The following is a 21436-nucleotide window of genomic DNA, read 5'->3' as shown; positions in this document are numbered from 1 at the left end:
CGTGTTCTCAAAGATAGATCTGAGGTCAGGTTATCATCAGCTCAGGATCCGACCTTCAGACATTCCGAAGATGGCATTCATTACCAAGTATGGGTTGTATGAGTTCACCATTATGTCTTTTGGCCTAATAAATGCACCAGCCTTCTTCATGAATCTGATGAACAGTGTATTCATGGATTATCTTGACAAGTTTGTGGTGGTATTCATTCCTTGCATTCTTATATATTCTCAAAGTGAGGAGGAGCATATGGATCATTTGAAGATGGTATTGCAGAGATTGCGAGAGCACCAACTATATGCAAAGTTGAGTAAGTGCTAGTTCTGGATTGATGAAGTCCTATTCTTGGGTCACATAATTATCAAAGATGGATTGTGTGACAGAACCTCCCAAGTCGTTAGGCCCACCTACAGTTGTCCTTGTCCAATAGACCTCGGACAACCCTGTAGATGCACCTGACCAATTGACAAGTTCGGTATCTGTATTCCTTACCTTTCCCAAGAGCGTTTCACCCGTCACGCAGATATTACAACACATCAGAGGAACGAATATGCGGAAGCAGTTACAACAACTTATTTTATATTAAAGTATGGAAAGAGTATTATTATTACAGACCAGTAAAATATAAGAGTGCTAGAGTAATATTATTACAAACCTAGGAGGCAAAAACCCCTCCCGTTTAACAGTAAAAAGTTTTTAAAGGAGGACTCTTCCTCCCGAGACTTCAGTTCTGATTTTCTTCCTTTGGCACCACCTTGGAACAAAAGCAAAAAAAATTTGCTGCTTCCTCACCTACAACAACATGGGTTCGAAAACCCTGAGTACGGAGTGTACTTTCGCAAGTCTTACCCGTCAAAATAAAAGACTCTCAAGGATATGCTGCCTTGAGGGAGTCAAGGTAAGGCTTAATCATTAATCAAGACTCTTTGTGCAAAAATGCTTACTAATAGTGCATCCTTAAAAATCCAGTTTTATTAGTAGGTCAAGTTATTACCAGAATCTAGAGTTCTTTCTACCCTAGTTCAAGCACTTGGCCTATACTAGTCATCTTTTCATCATCCCTTTAGTTCACTGGATTGCTACGTGTAGGTCAGTGACCAAGTCTTCATGTCCGAGAAGTAAAGGCGATCTGAATCAATTAATACCCAGCTGGGGATCTCCAATCACACGACATATGTAGTACTTAACCCTTGCATATGTCAACTCGCCACCGGGGTTCTTAAGACCAGATCAGGTTCACGCCAACTAAGAGCACAAATACACCACCGTCCAGCCTCTTGCCACGGAGGGTACACGCTACTCTCGCCATCTCTCCACTCCCATTGCGTGTTATCTTATTCTGGTATTAGTTTGCCCGAGGCAAAGCTTATCCATGATGAGGCATGTGACCAGTAAAAAGGTCCTCGATCATCAAGCCTACATCGAGACGGTCCTTAATCGACTTAGACGGAGACACTACACCGAGACTCCCTTCTCGTGCAAGTCAACCACCCAGTCTCAACTTTATTATTTTCAACCCAGAGTTTGGTACCTAGCAGAGGTACATCTTTTCTGATGTTGAACCCATCACGGCCATGATGGATCCACCATCAAGTTTTATTTTGAAAACATCCCATCCCACTTGAAGCATCATCTTTTGTTAAAACAAAACATTTTGTTTTTCTAGAGCAAGGCTAAGCATAAGAAAAACCTTTTTATAAAACAGGGGATCAAGGAGAGGTAATTCAATTCTCAAGGAAGGAAATGCAGCAATTTGTTTAGCACACAACTCCTATCACCTAATGCATCAAGCAAGTGAGAAAGATTTTAAAATAGCAAGGAGGTGGCAAATGCACCGGGGCTTGCCTTGTGTTATAGGAGAGTCGAGCTCTGCTCCACAAATTTCAAAATAAAAGCAGTTCCAAGCAGGTGGGTCTTCAGGTGGTGGTGGTGTAGCTCTTTCTTCTTCAACTTCTATTTCTTCTTTGTTTTCTATATATATCACATATATAACCATGAATGCTCATGTAATGCTTATGAAAATGCACAAAATAAAAGTAGATTATCTTAGGTCTTGAATACAATTTTCCTTCATGGGACTCCAGGAAACTAGGGTTTTTGGAGTCAGTAGTGTAGTTCATAGGGCAGACATCACTAGAAGATTAGGGTTTTGGGGTTTAGGCACCAAACATTATCCAAATCATACCAAACTTTACCCAAGGTTCTAAATAACATTTAAAGCTTATCTAAAAAGTTTAATTATTTTTGGAGTTATTAATCAATTTATAAAATTCCAGGAGTATAGGTTTTGGCTATTTTAAATACTTCATAACTCCTTATTTGAACTAAAAATCATAAAACTATTTTTATTAAATAGTATAGAATTTTAGGAGCGTAGCAAAATTGGTCTTGCATTTTTAGCATTTTTTACAATTTTCTATGAATTTTCTAATACCAGAAGAAAAAGAAAAAAAAAGTTATGAACAGCGTTGGGCTGAATTTGGCCCAAACCGGCCTGGAGAAGGGGGAAACACGCGCGTGCCCGCGCCCGCATTGCCGGTCTTGCGAAAAGGCCCCCGATGTTTTAAATAACTAGAAAAGCGTCCCACGGACTATTCCTAGAGTCACTAACATCTACAAAAACACCCTTCTAGTTCTATTTCTTTACAGAGCTCGGCCCACAACGGAATTAAGCTGAACACCTGGCCGAAGCCATGGTTTCACGGCGATGGTGACCCGAACAAAGGGTAATAAGCTCATAAACATCAAGCATACGTCGGTCCGAGTAAAAGCCCTCATTTAATTTGAACGATTTGACCCTAAACGGAGCTAGTTCATGGTCACGTCGGCGGAATGTCCCTGGAGATTGCGTTCTGGACAACTAGCGGGATTGACACTAAAATTGAAGCTTGGGGAAGCTTCACGGGTTCACCAGGAACTAGGCACACGATTGAATTTATGCCGAACGAGGGTAGGGAAGCGGGTCAACAGAGAGGGTGTATACGGCGGTGTTCTATGGAACAACGAGGTGTTCCGGTGGTGGGGCTCTGGTAAAATTCAATTGGACGGCACCGAGAGCAATTGGAAGCTAAAGACACGCTAGAACAAGAGACAATTCAGCGAGTACTGACCCGAGAAGGGCTGCCCACGAAGAGGCCCTTCACGGCGGCGCTAAGAACAGTGAGGAGGAGATTTATGGCTTATCTGAGTTCTTTGGTGGAATTGGGTCGATTGCGCAAGCACTCGTGTCTGTGATGTGGTGAAGAAGCAGTGCTCGGGCTCAATTTATAGGAAGATGGCCGGTGGTGGATGAGATTCAAGGATCTGCATGTGCGCTGGCGAGCTCACCCGTGCGGGCAGAGCCACGGCGAGCGTCCGGTGATCGCCGATTAACGGGGCAGCGCCACCTCAGGGTTTATGCGCCACGTCGCGGAAGATTTTTACCACGCCCGCAGTCCGATCCTCAGCCGCGGTGGCATCTTATCCTCGACGAGATTTTTCTGAATTCCAGTGAACAGTACGCCTGTCAGGCCGAATTCAAACGGCTATTGCTCCAAATTTTATGCGACTACATGCATTCGAGTCTGCATCAAAGTTGAACCTGGACTAATGGTCTTTCATTTTGGTATAACGATCATACCAAAAATCTTCACAGATTAATCAGGCCAGGACGCCCAAGTTGAGGCGACAACACTGAACCATGTCCCTAATCAGATGCAGTGAATGAACACCTGTGAGGCCGACTGAGAGCGCCCTTTTAACCCCATGTATCTCTCATTTCTGTGTAACACTAGTGGTTGATTACTTAAGCAAACTTGTTCTCCAAACATGGCTCTACAGATTTGTTGTACTGACCCATGGCAAAGTCCTCAAGAATCCCAAGATGTAGAGCTCCAAAAATAGCCTTCTTCCATTAATTTTGGACTTAGATATATGGAGTATATGAGGTGCTTTTTGCAATTTAGTCCAAAGTTCACAATTTGATTTGCAAATCCCCAAATATGTGAACCATATGATTTGGGGTACCCTAATACCTTGGTTTTTGCACTTGGGTCCAAAAGTGTGCAAAATTTACGTATAACCCCCTAGGATTTCAACTCAGAGTTTTCTAGGGGTCTTTTTGGGTTTTTGTTACTTCTAGGGCTTTGGTGCTATCAACGTCCATTAAAGGTGATATCTTATGACCTTTTCTAATAAGTTTTGAGATTTTAATTCATTTAGGCTTTATTGACACCCTAAGCCTAATTTAGGGTTAAGTACCCTACCCTATGGTTTCACCCATGACCAGTCACATCAATACAACTTGTTTAAATTTTTTGCCTAGTGAATGCACTCTAAGTGTAACAATCACATGATATGCTAATGCTCATGATGTTATGCTCAAGTTTTAGTGACAGTAACACCAGGGGTGTTACATCCTTCCCCCCATAAAAGAATCTCGTCCAGAGATTTAAAAGTCCTAGGGCAAGTAATAGAAAAAGAAACGCGTCATAATTTTATTTCCTTATTTCTGGTACAAGGCAGGGGGTAGTATGGGTCTACTCCTTTATTACAACAATTGTACATATCTCACAATTTACATGAAGCTAAAAAGCCTGGGAAATTCTTTTCTAGAAAGTCTTGAGTTTCCCACGTAGCTTCATCCTCAGTGTGTTGGTTCCATTGTATCTTATAAAATTTGAGAGTTCTTCTTCGGGTAATCCTGTCCTTTTGATCTAAGACTCGAATAGGATGTTCTGAATATGTCAAGTCCGGTTCTAAGGCAACATCCGTTACTTCAATGGTTCGATCTGGAACCCGAAGACATTTCTTCAATTGGGATACGTGGAACACATTGTGCACTACAGACAATGTTTCGGGTAGTAGGAGTCGGTATGCCACTGGTCCACTTCTTTCAAGGATAGGAAAAGGACCAATGTACTGGGGTGCAAGTTTTCCTTTTACCTCGAAACGAGATACACCCTTCATTGGTGAGACTTTGAGGTAGACATAATCTTCAACTTGAAAGTACAATGGTTGGCGTCGTTTGTTTGCATAACTCTTTTGACGAGCTTGGGCTTCTTTCAAATTATGTATTATTCGTTGAACCTTCTCTTCCGTTTCTTTTACCATATCAGGGCTGAAAAACCATCTTTCTCCTGGTTTAGACCAGTTTAACGGAGTACGACACCGTCGTCCATACAAAGCTTCAAAGGGTGCCATCTTAATACTCTCTTGATAGTCGTTGTTGTATGAAAACTCCACCAATGGTAAACAGTCATCCCATTTATGTGGGAATTCCAGAACACAGGCTCGTAACATGTCCTCGAGTATTTGATTTACTCTCTCAGTCTGCCCACTAGTTTGAGGATGATAGGCCGAACGGTGGAGCAACTTAGTACCCAAGGATTTGTGAAGTTCTTCCCAGAATTTGGATACAAATTGAGGTCCATGATCTGACACTATTGTCTTCGAAACACCGTGCAAACTGAGAATACGAGCAATATACATCTGGGCATAAGTGATGACCGGGTACTATGTCTTGACTGGCAGAAAATGAGCTATTTTCATAAGCCGATCAATTATAACCCAAATAGAGTCAAATCCTTTTGCTGTCCTGGGTAATCCCACAATAAAGTCCATGCTTATGTCCTCCCATTTCCAAGTCGGGACAGGTAAATATTGCAATGGACCAGCAGTTTTCATGTGTATGGCTTTGACATGTCTGCAAGTGTCGCATCTCGCCACATAGCGTGCAATTTCGATCATCATCTTCGTCCACCAATAATGTTGCTTTAGATCATGATACATCTTAGTGCTTCTGGGATGAATAGAATAGCGACTAAGATGTGCTTCTTCTAAAATTTGCTGGTGGACTTCATCATTATTAGGCACAACTATGCGGTTGTTAAACCATACAACGCCTTGATCATCTTTTCTGAAACAGTTTGCTTTATCGACCTCTATTTTCTCATGAATGTGTTTCATACCCTCATCGCTTCTTTGTGCATCAATTATCCTTTGCAGAAGAACCGACTCAAGCTTCAAGTGATTTAAGGTTCCATGTTGAATCATTCCCAGGTTTAACTTTCCATTTCTTGGCATAATGTAATGTCAGAAGTCTTCATCGTAAGACAATGACAAGAAGTCTTGCGACTTAGTGCATCTGCCACTACATTGGCCTTGCCTGGGTGATAGTGAATTTCCAATTCATAATCCTTAATCAGCTCAAGCCATCTCCTCTGCCTCATATTTAGTTCTGACTGGGTAAAAATGTACTTCAAGCTTTTATGATCTGTATATATGTGATAGATATTCCCCAGTAGATAATGACGCCATATTTTCAGGGCATGAACCACAACAGCTAATTCTAGGTCATGAGTTGGATAATGTTCCTCATGCCGGCGCAACTGTCTTGAGGCATACGCTATAACTCGGCCCTCTTGCATCAAGACACAACCTAAACCACTGTCTTATGCGTCACAATACACATCAAAAGGCTTTTCAATGTCCGGTTGAGCTAATACCAGAGCAGTGGTCAATAACACCTTCAGCTGCTCGAAGGCTTCATTGCATCTTGAGGACCAGTTAAATTTCGTATCGTTCTTCAATAAACTTGTGATTGGCTTCACAAGCTTGGAAAAATCTAGAATAAATCGGCGGTAATAACCAGCCAGTCCAAGGAAACTTCGGACTTGATGTACAGTGGTTGGTGGTTTCCACACTAAAATATCCTTGACCTTGCTGGGATCAACCAAAATCCCCTTGGCAGACAATACATGTCCCAGAAATTGGATTTCCTGCAACCAAAACGCGCACTTGCTGAATTTAGCATAAAGTTGATGTTCCCTTAAGCGCGTTAATACGATCCGCAAATGCCGAGCATGCTCCCCTTCATTAATGGAATAAATCAAGATATCATCAATGAAGACCACTACAAATTTGTCCAGCTCGGGCATGAATACCAAGTTCATCAGATATATGAAGTGGGCAGGAGCATTTGTTAATCCGAAAGACATAACCAGATATTCGAATAATCCATACCGCGTAGTAAATGCGGTCTTAGGTATATCTTCAGGTCAGATACGGATCTGATGACAACTCGACCTGAGGTCAATCTTGGAAAACACCCAAGCTCTAGTAAGCTGATCGAATAAGATATCAATCCGGGGAAGGGGGTACTTATTCTTGATTGTGACCTCATTAAGGGGTTTGTAGTCCATGCACATCCGAAGCGTTTGATCCTTCTTCTTGACAAAGATGGCTAGACAACCCCAAGGTGACGAACTTGGTCAGATGAATCCCTTCTCTAGTAGATCTTGTAATTGTGTCTTAAGCTCTGCCAACTCATTTGGAGGCATTCGGTACGACCTTCTAGAAACAGGAGCCATACCAGGCTTCAATTCAATCACAAATTCTACATCTCTCTCTGGAGGCAATCCAGGCAGATCTTCCGGAAAGACGTCCGAGAATTCACATACTACCAGAATATCTTGGATTTCCGGTATGATGGTTTCATAGACTCTACCAAATGGTTTAGCTAGAATAGCTCAACCTGATGGTTCTCAGATCAGTGTTGAGGATAACTTTGTGCTGGGCTAACCAATTCATGCCCAGAATTACATCTATATCTTGGCCTTTCAGAACAATCATGTTTGTGGGAAAGTCCCGTTCAGCCAATGTTACAGGCACATGGAAAGCCACTTCTTTAGTGAATATTTGTCCCCCAGACGAATGAATAATAAACCCTTCCCTTGATTCAATGCAAGGAATGCAATATTTCTCCACAAACTTCTTGCTTATGAATGTATGCGAAGCACCAGAATCAAAGAGAATGACTGTAGGGTGATTGGCCACGAGGAACATACCCATCATAACCGGCTCTCCCTCTGGTGTAGTGGCCACTTGTGTTTAGTATATTCTCCCAGTCTTCTTTATATTCTTGCCCGATGTATTATTTGTCGTGTTTCCCTTGCCTTGGCTTGAACTCCTTGGGTTCTGCTGATTATTGGACTTGTTCTGCCTCGGATATGGGCAGTCTTTGATGAAACGTCCAGACTTCCCACAATTGAAGCAGTCGGTTGAAGAACTTGGGAGGGCGGGGAAACGAGCACCAGGGGCACTCGGCTAAGTTGTTGAAGTGGGGCAGTGGTAGGGTGGATGAATACACACTGTTTGAAGGGGTAGGAGGGTGGACGAGGTGAAGAACGGTTTTGATTGAAAGGTGGGATTACCAACCTTTGTCGCTTTTTAGGCCCCTAGTTGGACCTGTCACCTCCAATTCCCTTTGATTTGCCTGGGCCTGCATGCTTAGCTTCAACTGCCAGCGCTGTGCTGACAGCCCTGCTGTAGGAGAGATCGAGGCAGGTGGCCATCTTTCTTTGTAGCCGGTCATTGAGGCCTCGAATGAAGCAGTTCTTCTTTTTCAGGTCAGTATTGACCTGATCAATTGCATACTGGGACAAATGATTGAATTTGTGGAGATACTGCATAACAGTATCTCCCCCTTGCTTGAGTCACATGAATTCTTCCTGCTCCATGTGCAGCACTCCTTCTGGAACGTAGTGCTCACGAAACGCCAATTTAAATTCATCCCATGTGACCTGATGTCCGGCAGGTTGAATGGCCACATATTTTTCCCACCAGGTGCTGGCAGGGGCTCTTAACTGCTGAGCCGCAAACAATGGCTTCTGGGTCTCTGTGCATCGGATGTGTCCAGATTTCTGCTCAATGACCCGAACCATTCGTCGGCTTCGAGAGGATCTTCAGCTTTGACAAAAAGTGGGGGACAGGTTTCCGAGAAATCCAGGTACGAAGTTTCACGGGGTCCCTGTGGAGAAACCCTCCCGCCTTGTTGATGAAGTTGATGTCCCGCCATTTCACATCGGAAGCGGGTGTTGTCAGCGGTCGCGGTGACCAAGGCAGCGATAGCCTCGGCCAACATGGGCGGTGCCGGTGGTGGATTGGGTGTATCTTGTTGACCACGAGATGTTCCCGCGCCGTCATGTGCACGAGTACGGGATGGCATCTGAAGCAAAGAAATATTTGGGAAAAATATAACATGCTGATATACACCATCATTTTACAATACTTAAGATGTAATGTTACAGACTCAATGTACAAACATGACTTCATTACCTATTTTACATTAGCATTATTTCTAAACTATACTACTCTAATATTTGTCATCTTTAGTAGCTTCGCTGTCGGTTGTAGGGGACCGTTCATCAGCGAGGTTCATAGAAGGAGGGGGCTTGAAAAGGTCCAATTCCCCACCAAGTGCTGCACCAGCTGTTCGAGAAGGTTCGGCTCCCATTCCAATAGGGTCGGCAGGTACGTCGGGGTGCAGTCGCAAATACAATTCATGAACTTCCTCATGTAATGTATTGTAGTACACCTGCAAGTTGTCAACGGCCGTGCTAAGCTCCTCCACACGGGCTCGAGCTTTAGCTTCCCGGTCCCAAGCAATGGAACGTGAGTTGACAGCCCAATCGAGTGCCAAATCCCGTTCGACAAGCTCGTCTTGTAGATGTCGGATGTCAGTTATTAACTCATTTATAAGCTGACCATCCTCAACCCACACCCTGTTTCTGTGACGTAGCACCGTTCGAAGCTGCTCCACCTGGGTTTCTAGATCTCCAATGGGGTCATTGCTGCCGCTGCTGCTCTCCTCATGCCTTGGTGCCAGCTGATGCCGAGGCACGCCAATCGGTCTAGTGGACTTACGCGCGGTTTTCCTCATGCGCGGCGGCATATCTCCATAAGGGGGAAAACTTTATTAGTATAGTTTTTAACATGATGCATGCATAATTACAGAATCAACCTTAGTTGATTCACAACCTTCTATACATTGCACTCTACTATCTGGTCTTAAAGTAAGTGCTTCAGAAGGTAGTTAGATAAGAAGGAAAGAAATTTTTTTAGATAAGTCTTTGAAAATTATTTTTGAAAATGCCTCATAATATCTGCAGAGATGGGCTTCGCTCTGATACCAGCTGTGACAGAACCTCCCAAGTCATTAGGCCCACCTACAGTTGTCCTTGTCCAACAGACCTCGGACAACCCTGTAGATGCACCTGACCACTTGACAAGTTCGGTATCTATATTCTTTACCTTTCCCAAGAGCGTTTCACCCATCACGCATATATTACAACACATCGGAGGAACGAATATGCGGAAGCAGTTACAACAACTTAATTTATATTAAAGTATGGAAAGAGTATTATTATTACAGACCAGTAAAATATAAGAGTGCTGGAGTAATATTATTACAAACCCGGGAGGCAAAAACCCCTCCCATTTAACAGTAAAAAGTTTTTGAAGGAGGACCCTTCCTCCCAAGACTTCAGTTCTGATTTTCTTCCTTTGGCACCACCTTGGAACAAAAGCAACAAAAATTTGCTGCTTCCTCACCTACAACAACATGGGTTCAAAAACCCTGAGTACGGAGTGTACTTTCACAAGTCATACCCGTCAAAATAAAAGACTCTCAAGGATATGCTGGCTTGAGGGAGTCAAGGTAAGGCTTAATCAATAATCAAGACTCTGTTTGCAAAAATGCTTACTAATAGTGCATCCTTAAAAATCCAGTTTTATTAGTAGGTTATGTTATTACCTGAATCTAGAGTTCTTTCTACCCTAGTTCAAGCACTTGGCCTATACTAGCCGTCTTTTCATCATCCCTTTAGTTCACTGGATTGCTACGTGTAGGTCAGTGACCAAGTCTTCATGTCCGAGAAGTAACGGCGATCTAAATCGATTAATACCCAGCTTGGGATCTCCAATCACATGACATATGTAGCACTTAGCCCTTGCATATGTCAACTCTCCACCGGGGTTCTTAAGACCAGATCAGGTTCACGCCAACCTTGAGCACTGATACACCACCGTCCAGCCTCTTGCTATGGAGGGTACATGCTACTCTCGCCATCTCTCTACTCCCATTGCGTGTTATCTTATTCTAGTATTAGTTTGCCCGAGGCAAAGCTTACCCATGATGAGGCATGTGACCAGTTAAAAGGTCCTCGATCATCAAGCCTACATCGAGACGGTCCTTAATCGACTCAGACAGAGACACTACACCGAGACTCCCTTCTCGTACAAGTCAACCGCCTAGTCTCAGCTTTATTATTTTCAACCCAAAGTTTGGTACCTCGCAGAGGTACATCTTTTCCGATGTTGAACCCATCACGACCATGATGGATCCACCATCAAGTTTTATTTTGAAAACATCCCATCCCACTTGAAGCATCATCTTTTGTCAAAACAAAACATTTTGTTTTTCTAGAGCAAGGCTAAGCATAAGAAAAACCTTTTTATAAAACAGGGGATCAAGGAGAGGTAATTCAATTCTCAAGGAAGGAAATGCAACAATTGGTTTAGCACACAACTCCTATCACCTAATGCATCAAGCAAGTGAGAAAGATTTTGAAATAGCAAGGAGGTGGCAAATGCACCAGAGCTTGCCTTGTGTTATACGAGAGTCGGGCTCTGCTCCACAAATGTCAAAATAAAAGCAGTTCCCGGCAGGTGGGTCTTTAGGTGGTGGTGGTGTAGCTCTTTCTTCTTCAACTTCTATTCCTTCTTCGTTTTCTATATATATCACATATATAACCATGAATGCTCATGTAATGCTTATGAAAATGCACAAAATAAAAGTAGATTATCTTAGGTCTTGAATACAATTTTCCTTCACGGGACTCCAGGAAACTAGGGTTTTTGGAGTCACTAGTGTAGTTCATAGGGCAGGCATCACTAGAAGATTAGGGTTTTGGGGTTTAGGCACCAAACATTGTCCAAATCATACCAAACTTTACCCAAGGCTTCTAAATAACATTTAAAGCTTATCTAAAAAGTTTAGTGAATTTTGGAGTTATTAATCAATTTCTAAAATTCCAGGAGTATAGGTTTTGGCTATTTTAAATACTTCATAATTCCTTATTTGGACTAAAAATCATAAAACTATTTTTATTAAATAGTATAGAATTTACGAGCCTAGAAAAATTGGTCTTGCATTTTTAGCATTTTTTTACAATTTTCTATGAATTTTCTAATACCAGAAGAAAAAGAAAAAGAAAAAGGAAAAGAAGAGTTATGAACAGCGTTGGGCTGAATTCGGCCCAAACCGGCCTGCAGAAGGGGGAAACACGCGCGCGCCCGCGCCCGAGTTGCCGGTCTTGCGAAAAGGCCCCTGATGTTTTAAATAACTAGAAAAGCGTCCCACGGACTATTCCTAGAGTCACTGACATCTACAAAAACACCTTTCTAGTTCTATTTCTTTACAGATCTCGGCAGTTGACGGAATTAAGCCGAACACCTGGCCGGAGCCATGGTTTCACGGCGGTGGCGACCCGGACAAAGGGTAATAAGCTCATAAACATCAAGCATACGTCGGTTCGAGTAAAAGCCCTCATTTAATTTGAACGATTTGACCCTAAACGGAGCTGGTTCATGGTCACAGTGGCGGAATGGCCCTGGAGATCGCGTTCTGGACAACTAACAGGATTGACGCTATAATTGAAGCTTGGGGAAGCTTCACGGGTTCACCAGGAACTAGGCACATGATTGAATTTAGGCCGAACGAGGGTATGGAAGCGGGTCGACAGAGAGGGTGTATACGGCGGCGTTCTATGGAACAACGGGGTGTTCCGGTGGTGGGGCTCTGGTAAAATTCAATTGGACGGCACCGAGAGCAATAGGAAGCTAAAGACACGCTAGAACAAGAGACAATCGGGCGAGTACTGACCCGAGAAGGGTTGCCCACAAAGAGGTCCTTCACGGCGACGCTAAGAACAGTGAGGAAGAGATTTATGGCCTATTTGAGTTCTTTGGTGGAATTGGGTCGATTGTGCAAGCACTTGTGTGTGTGATGTGGTGAAGAAGCAGTGCTCGGGCTCAATTTATAGGAAGATGGCCGGTGGTGGATGAGATTCAAGGATCTGCAAGTGCGCTGGCGAGCTCACCCGCGCGGGCAGAGCCACGGCGAGCGTTCGGTGATCGCCGATTAACCAGGCAGCGCCACCTCAGGGTTTATGCGCCACGTCGTGGAAAATTTTTACCACGACCGCAGTCCGATCCTCAATCGCGGTGGCGATCTTATCCCCGGCGATATTTTTCTGAATTCTGGTGAACAGTACGCCTGCCAGGCCGAATTCAAACGGCTATTGCTCCAAATTTTATGCGACTACATGCATTCGAGTCTGCATCAAAGTTGTACCTGGACTAATGGTCTTTCATTTTGGTATAACGATCATACCGAAAATCTTCATAGATTAATTAGGCCAGGACGCCCAAGTTGACGCGACAACACTGAACCCTGTCCCTGATCAGATGCAGTGAATGAACACCTGTCAGACCGACTGACAGCACCATTTTAACCCCATGTATCTCTCATTTCTGTGTAACACTAGTGGTTGATTACTTAAGCAAACTTGTTCTCCATACATGGCTCTATAGATTTGCTGTACTGACCCATGGCAAAGTCCTCAAGAATCCCGAGATGTAGAGCTCCAAAAACAACCTTCTTCCACTGATTTTGGACTTAGATATATGGAGTATATGAGGTGCTTTTTGCAATTTATTCCAAAGTTCACAATTTGATTTGCAAATCCCCAAATATGTGAACCATATGATTTGGGGGTACCCTAATACCTTGGTTTTTGCACTTGGGTCCAAAAGTGTGCAAAATTTACATATAACCCCCTAGGGTTTCAACTCAGGGTGTTCCAAGGGTCTTTGAGGGTTTTTGGTACTTCTAGGGTTTTGGTGCTATCAAAGTCCATTAAAGGTGATATCTTATGACCATTTCTAATAAGTTTTGAGATTTTAACTCATTTAGGCTCTATTGACACCCTAAGCCTAATTTAGGGTTAAGTACCCTACCCTAGGGTTTCACACATGGTCACATCAATACAACTTGTTTAAAATTTTTGCCTAGTGAATGCACTCTAAGTGTAACAATCACATGATATGCTAATGCTCATGATGTTACGCTCAAGTTTTAGTGACAGTAACACCAGGGGTGTTACAGATTGGCTGTGGATCCGAAGAAAGCGGTAGATATTCTGAAATGCAAAGCAAAACCGATGACAGCTTTGCTAGGCAACAAAGTTGAGTTCAAGTGAACCAGAAATGCTAAGAAGCCTTTGAAGCGCTGAAAGAGAAGTTGACTACAACCCTGTCTTAGTTTTGCCTAATGTGCACAAGCCCTTCTCGGTATATTGCGACGCTTGTTACACTGGCTTGGGATGTGTATTGATGCAAGAGGGAAGAGTTGTGGCTTACTCGTCTTGACAGCTGAAGGTTCATGAGAAGAATTATCCAATCCATGACCTAGAGTTGGTAGCAGTGGTTCATGCACTGAACACATGGAGGCATTATTTATACTGACAGAAATGTAATGTCTACATAGACCACAAGAGTCTAAAGTACATATTCACCCAGTCGGAGTTGAATATGAGATAATGAAGGTGGTTAGAATTGAGCAAAGACTATGAATTGGAAATTCACTATCATCCAGGCAAAGCGAACGTGGTGGCAGATGCTTTAAGCAGGAAAAGTCAAGTCAATATGATGGTTGCTCGCCCGATGCCTTATGAGTTGGCCAAAGAATTTGACAGGTTGAGTCTTGGATTTTTTAATAACATGCAAGGAGTAATAGTTGAGTTAGAACCCACCTTAGAGCGGGAAATCAAAGAAGCACAGAAGAATGATGAGAAGATCAATGAAATCCGGCAACTGATTCTAGAAGGAAGAGGCAAAGACTTTCGGGAAGATGCAAAAGGTGTGGTATGGTTCAAGGACCGTTTGTGTGTTCCCAATGTCAAGTCCATTCGAGAGTTGATCCTCAAAGAAGCTCATGAGACAGCTTATTCCATACAACCTAGAAGTGAGAAGATGTATCAGGACCTAAAGAAGAAATTCTGGTGGTATGGAATGAAAAGGGAGATCGCAGAGCATGTGTCTATATGTGATAGTTGTCAGAGGATCAAGGCAGAGCATCAAAAGCCAGCTGGATTGTTGCAGCCGTTATGAATTCCTCAGTGGAAATGGGATGAAATCGGGATGGACTTCATAGTCGGATTGCCTTGCACTCGAGCCGGATACAATTCCATTTGGGTAGTGGTGGACCGCTTCACCAAGTTAGCCCACTTCATACCTGTTAAGACTAGCTACAACAGTGCAGTATTGGCGGAGCTGTACATGTCTCGGATCGTTTGTCTTCATGGTGTGCCAAAGAAGATAGTGTCAGACAGAGGAACACAGTTCACCTTTCATTCTTGGCAGTAGTTTCATGAAGCCTTGGGTACACATCTGAATTTCAGTTCAGCATATCATCCGTAGATAGGCGGCCAGACTGAAGGAACTAATCAAGTCCTCGAAGATATGTTGAGAGCATGTGCGTTGCAAGATCACTCTGGATGGGACAAGAAGTTACCTTATGCAGAATTCTCCTATAAACAGTTACGAGACCAGCTTGAAGATGTCACAATTTCAGGCGCTTTATGGGAGGAGTTGTAGAACTCCGTTGCAATGGCATCAGCCTGGAGAAAAGCAAGTGTTTGGACCAGACATTTTGCTCAAAGCTAAAGAGAACATGAAGATGGTTCGAGAGAATCTAAAGATAGCGCAGTCAAGGCAACGAAGTTATGCAGACACAAGAAGGAGAGAGCTGAGTTTTGAAGTCGAAGATTTTGTCTACCTGAAGATATCGCCTATCAGAGGAGTCAGAAGATTCAGAGTCAAGGGCAAGCTAGCGCCACGATATGTTGGTCCGTATCAGATTCTCGCAAAGTGTAGAGAAGTGGCCTATCAGCTCAGTCTGCTAGAAGATTTGTCAGCGGTGCATGATGTCTTTCATGTGTCTTAGTTGAAGAAGTGTCTGCGTGTGCCAGAAGAGCAGTTGCCAGTGGAAAGTCTAGAAGTGCAAGAAGACTTGACCTACATAGAGAAGCCAACGCAGATTCTTGAGACTACATACAGGGTCACTCGGAGGAAAACTATTAGAATGTGCAAAGTCAGATGGGGTCACCACTCTAAGGAAGAAGCAACCTGGGAGCGTGAAGATGATCTGATGGCCAAGTATCCCAAACTCTTTGCTGGCCAACCTTGAATCTGGAGGGCGAGATTCTTTTAAGGGGGATAGGTTTGGAACGCCCTGAATTTGGGGGTAGATTTTTTTTGTTCTTCAATACTCACCAAATTTAGGCGTTACACTCTTTTCTATTCCCGTTTCGCTCCTTCTTCCCATTTTCAAAGCAGTATAACGACTGGTGTCCATCTCACGTGTAAACAAAAACCTAAGTTGACATGGGTGTTGCATCATGCCGAAGCATTTTTCCGTTGTCCAATATTATTTTTAATCGCACGTCTGTCTCGCCTCGTTTCGGATTTCGATTCGCATTTGGACTCCGATCAGTGGTTGTGTGTGTTGTGGGCTTCCGTCCCGGCCCGCAACCCAGCCCCGCCCGGCGGGCTCCCGCGCGCCCCTAGCGCCGCCACACCCCCCATGCGTGTGCCCCCTCTCCCTTTCTCTCATTTGGTTTTCCCGCGCAGCAACTCCCTCTCCCTCTCTTCAACCTCTCTCCCACCTCTTTGCCTAGGTGATCCGGTGAGGTTATCGCCGAATTTTAGACCCCAAGGTGAGCTCCCACCTCTCTCTCTTTCCCATATCCTCTTCCTCTCTCTTCCTCCTCACGCACCCTCCCTGGCCGCACCGCCCCTGGTCTGCGCGCTGCACCCGGCCGCGCCCCTCCCCGGCGCGCTCGGCCCCCGGCCGCGCCCTCCCCTGTCCGTGTGCACCTTGCCGCGCGCCATCCCTGGCCGTGCGCCCCTGGCCACGCGTCATCCTCGGCCGCACGCCCCTGGTCGCGCCTCTCCCTGGCCGCGCGCCCCTGGCACCCACACAGTCCCGTTCCCGCGCGCGTGACATTTAAAATTCAGTTTGGTTCATTTTAATTTAGTTTAATTAGTGTGCTGCGTCGTGTGCATCATCACACAACAATTTATTTTAAATTCAGATTTACTAGTGTGCTATGTCGCGCGCTTCGTCGCGCGACGATTCATTTTAAATTCAGATTATTTGATGTGTGACGTCGCAAGTTTAGTCACGCGACGTTTTGTTTTCAATTCAGTTTAAGTGACGTATGCTGTCGTGCGCTTCATCGTGCGACGCTTGACGTTATTTTCATATTTAATTCAAGTGTTTCGTTGCGCGCTTCGTCGCACGACGATACGTTTAATCTCAAGTTTAGTCTAACTGTTGCGTCGCACGATTCGTCGCACGACGACTCATTTTATTTTCAGCATAGTTCGTGCATGCTGTCACACGCTTCGTCCCGCGGCAACTCGTCCCAGTTTTTAGTTTAGTTCGCATGTGACGTCGTGCGTTTCGCCGCACGACAATCCTTTTAAATTTACCTTGAATTGTTTATAATAATTAAACGTGTAGCATAATTTATTTTATGTTTAGCGTGATTGTCAAATTAATAGGGTCGTGTTGAGACAAGTACTTTATTCTATAACTGCTTAACATAATCGCCTTTCGACTATAGCCTCGCCCGTTGTTTTTTCCCTTTCTCGCTTAGTCATAGGTGCGAGCCCTAGGTCAAGCGTCTGCTTATTTGTTATCTTCTACTACATGGTGTACTATTCTTTTTATATTAATTTTGTGGAATGTATGTTTGAACTCGTATAGATAACGGTCAATTGGCGGAGTGCAAAGGAGTTGCAGGTGAAGACCCTCAGCAGCAGCTGGTTGGTGAAGGCAAGTGTCCCTTGAGCTATCTATGTCCTATTCATTCCATAATTCACTCCCCGCATTTACACAATTTATACCTAAGGATTGACTAGCTTTGCTTATCTTGTCCTTGTTTACCTATGTGGGTTGGGTTATTTTGGTTTAGCTTTATGCTAGAGCCTCACATTAATCAATGAACATGATGAGATTATTTATGATACGTTGTTTTCCCTTTTGATTATGATGATGATACTGCGACATTTAATGGGACTCGAGCTGTTTCTCGAGTGCCTCTCCGTAAGGACTGGTTCGTTGGATGACCGCCCGGAAAAACAGTGCAACCATGAGGGTGGAATGGGACGCCCTTAGCTGAATAATAAGAGGAACTGAGGTGTAGTTCGCTTCTCCGTCGTGATGTCAATGGGGTGAGGTGTATGCGGCTCGCTCTGCCAAGGGTGGATTGCCCCTTGGGGAGGAGTGCGGTACATTTAGGAAACCTAACGGGCGGCTACAACCTCAGGGAATCTTTGTAAAGGCTACGTAGTGAAACCCTGCCTATTCACCTTGGTAGTGTTTAAGGGTTTGATCGGCCCGAGGCAAAAGGGAATTACGGCTTGTGGGTAAAGTGTGCAACCTCTGCAGAGTGTTATGAAACTGATATATCAGTCGTGCTCGTGGTTATGAGCAGCCAAGGGAGCTCCATTGATTAGAGACACTTTGATCAGAGATGTTTGTTTTATAGGTGATGACGAGGATGATGGTTTTGATTATGCTTATGGTAATGTTTTTCTGGTATTCTTTCCGTTTGGAAAGGGTACTTTTGGGTTAACAACTTGGATTAATGCTAAAACCTAGCTCTATACGAGTAATAATAACCTGACCAACTAAAAGCAACTGCTTGACTTTAACCCCACATAAAGCTAGTCCACTACAGCCAAAATGGGGCAATTGCTGAGTATGTTGATGTGTACTCACCATTGCTTTACACACCAAACCCCCTAAGTTCTCCATGTTGCAACCACTGCTCAGGAGAAGATGAAGTCGTGGAGGAGGACTTCCAGGAGTTCCAAGAGTACGATGAGTTCTAGGCGTGGGTTAGCGGCAAAACCCCAGTCGGCTGTCTGTGAAGGCCACATTTATCTACGTTTCTTTTCGCACTTTGATAATGACTATGTGGATGCCTCAGACATCATGATGTAATCGACTATTACTATCTTTTATGTTATTATTCGAGCACCGTGTGATGATGTCCGGTTATGTAACTGTTGTGTACGTGAATTGCTGATCCTGGCATGTACATGGTTTGCATTCGGTTTGCCTTCTAAAACCGGGTGTGACACTCATCATGCTAGAAACATATCTAAAAATAGTACCAGATGAAATTCTATAGATTTATCAGATTTTGTAGCGGATTACAAGTTTTAAAGGAAAGCATGTGAGTGTGAGAGGTTGTAAGAACTATCATACTCTAACTTTTCAACCGGATGTAGCCTGTGAAAAAAAGCAATCAGAAGCTAAAGACACTGGTTTCGATCATCCACTGCACTACTCATGTTCATCCAAAGGTGCAAATGGAAGCAGTCTCGATACAGAGAGGTGGTGACAAATGCAAACCAATCTCGATCGTTCTGAATTGTTCACTTATCTTGATTTTGATTTTAAGCACATAACTTTTGATTCAATACAGTGAATAACTCAGAGCATGAGACATGGCCACCTAGCATACTAGTGATAGCACAAAGTATTTCAGACATATCCTACACAAGCTAGGTGCCAATCTCAAATGGTGAATATTTTTTGGGTTTATCAAGTAATAGTCAAGTTCACAATTATAAAAACAAGCTTAGCTCAACAAAATTGTATCAATATGAGCAAAAAGAGTCTAAGCCTGACATACCATCATCATGTACACACAAAACATACTACTAGAAGCATAGTTACAATCTAGCAGTTTTACAAGTGAAGCTCAAAATACTACATGAGATACATATATAATACAAAAGCAAGAAAGAAGAACTAAAACCTACGTGAAAAGACAAAAAAGAGAAATAAAAGCTAAACGGGGAGCCCTCGATCAAAAAGGGAAGCAACCCTCACCCCCCAATTCCCATCTCAAATGTGTAAAAGTAGACTGATCAAGCATTTTGGTGAAAATGTTAGCTAGCTGACGATGGGTATCAATGTGGTGCAAATCGATGTCGCCTTTTTTAGATTGGTCACGAAGAAAGTGAAAGCAAACATCAACGTGCTTCATCCTCGAATGCAGCGCAGGATTCTTAGCTACACTTATGACACTCATGCTATCACAAAGCAGAGGCACCTGATGAAACTCCTAGCAAAAATCCCATAACTTAGACATCATTCATAAAAAATGCGAGCAACAGCTAGCGGCAGCGACATACTGAGCCTCTATGGTAGACTGGGCCATGCTAAACTGTTTGCGCGAAGGCCAGGATGTAACACCCCTGGTGTTACTGGCACTAAAACTTGAGCATAACATCATGACTTGGCCAGTTCGGTTGTTTGTATTTTCATCATACCACCCAAGAGCGCTTCACCCATCACGCAGACATTACACACATAATCAGAGTAAAGAATGAGCAAAAAGGATTACAATAACATAATTTACATTCATATAAAATATAGAGAGTATTTATTACAAAACCGGGTGTATGAGTGCATAGCTTATTATTACATAACTAGGAGGCAAAACATCCTCCCGCTAACAAGTTTACTGATTTTCCTCCTGCTTTGGCACCACCTTTGAGCAGAAACAACAAAACTCGGTTGTTTCATCACCTACAACAACATGGGTTCGAAAACCCTGAGTATGGAGTGTACTTTCACAAGTCTTACCCGACAAAGGAAAAATACTTCTCAAGGATATGCTGGCTTTTGGGAATTAAGGTAAAGCTGATCAAGAATCAAAGGCTCTGTTTGCAGAAAAGCTTACTGTTGGGGACTTGTTCTCAAATGCTATGAATTAAGAACAAGGCAACATGAAATGTTAAATATTAATGCCCTTCGTCAGCTGAAGCATTATCTCCCTAAGGATTTAATGAACTTTGGACGAAGGCCATGAGCGAAATATCACGAAGGTCACACCTTCGTGATCAGAATTATGAAATAATGTAAAATGAAATATAAAATATAAAACATTAGAGAAGGATATAACAAAAACAGATAATATCATTTACATATTTTATCATTCAAAACCTAAATACTAAAACATAAAATTTAGGTACATTTATACCTTCGCCTTGGCAAAGAACAATAATTCCAGCGTAATGTGTCAACGATTACAAGATTGCGTGAACAATACAGGGGTACTGTTCACCTATTTATAGGCACAGGGCGCAGCCTGTGTACAATTACATTTATGCCCTTTACAATCGACTACAATAAAGACACAGAACATCATAGGTCTTTATGTCATTTCATCTTTAAGTCGGTTCACCCCTTCGTCTTGAGGCATGTTACTGTGCTGAAGCTTTATAGGCGATAGCTTCGGCGCTGCTCTTGAGAGGATCTACTGAAGGTGTTTTCTTTCTCTAGGATCTTCGGCTACGAAGCGTACCCCCAACAGTAGCCCCTTCGCGGTGCTAGATCATTTTTCGTAACGAGCTTGATCCGTGAAAAAAATCTTCTAGGCTTCGGGATGCCGAAGATCCGAAAAACACCTTCCCTGAGCTCGTTGGTGAGAAACGATTAAAATAATCCACACGCGAGGTGGCCCCATCTTG

This window comes from Zea mays, chromosome 7 (genome assembly GCF_902167145.1).
Source record: "Zea mays cultivar B73 chromosome 7, Zm-B73-REFERENCE-NAM-5.0, whole genome shotgun sequence".
NCBI lineage: Eukaryota > Viridiplantae > Streptophyta > Magnoliopsida > Poales > Poaceae > Zea > Zea mays.
Note: the sequence above shows the minus strand (reverse complement) of the source record.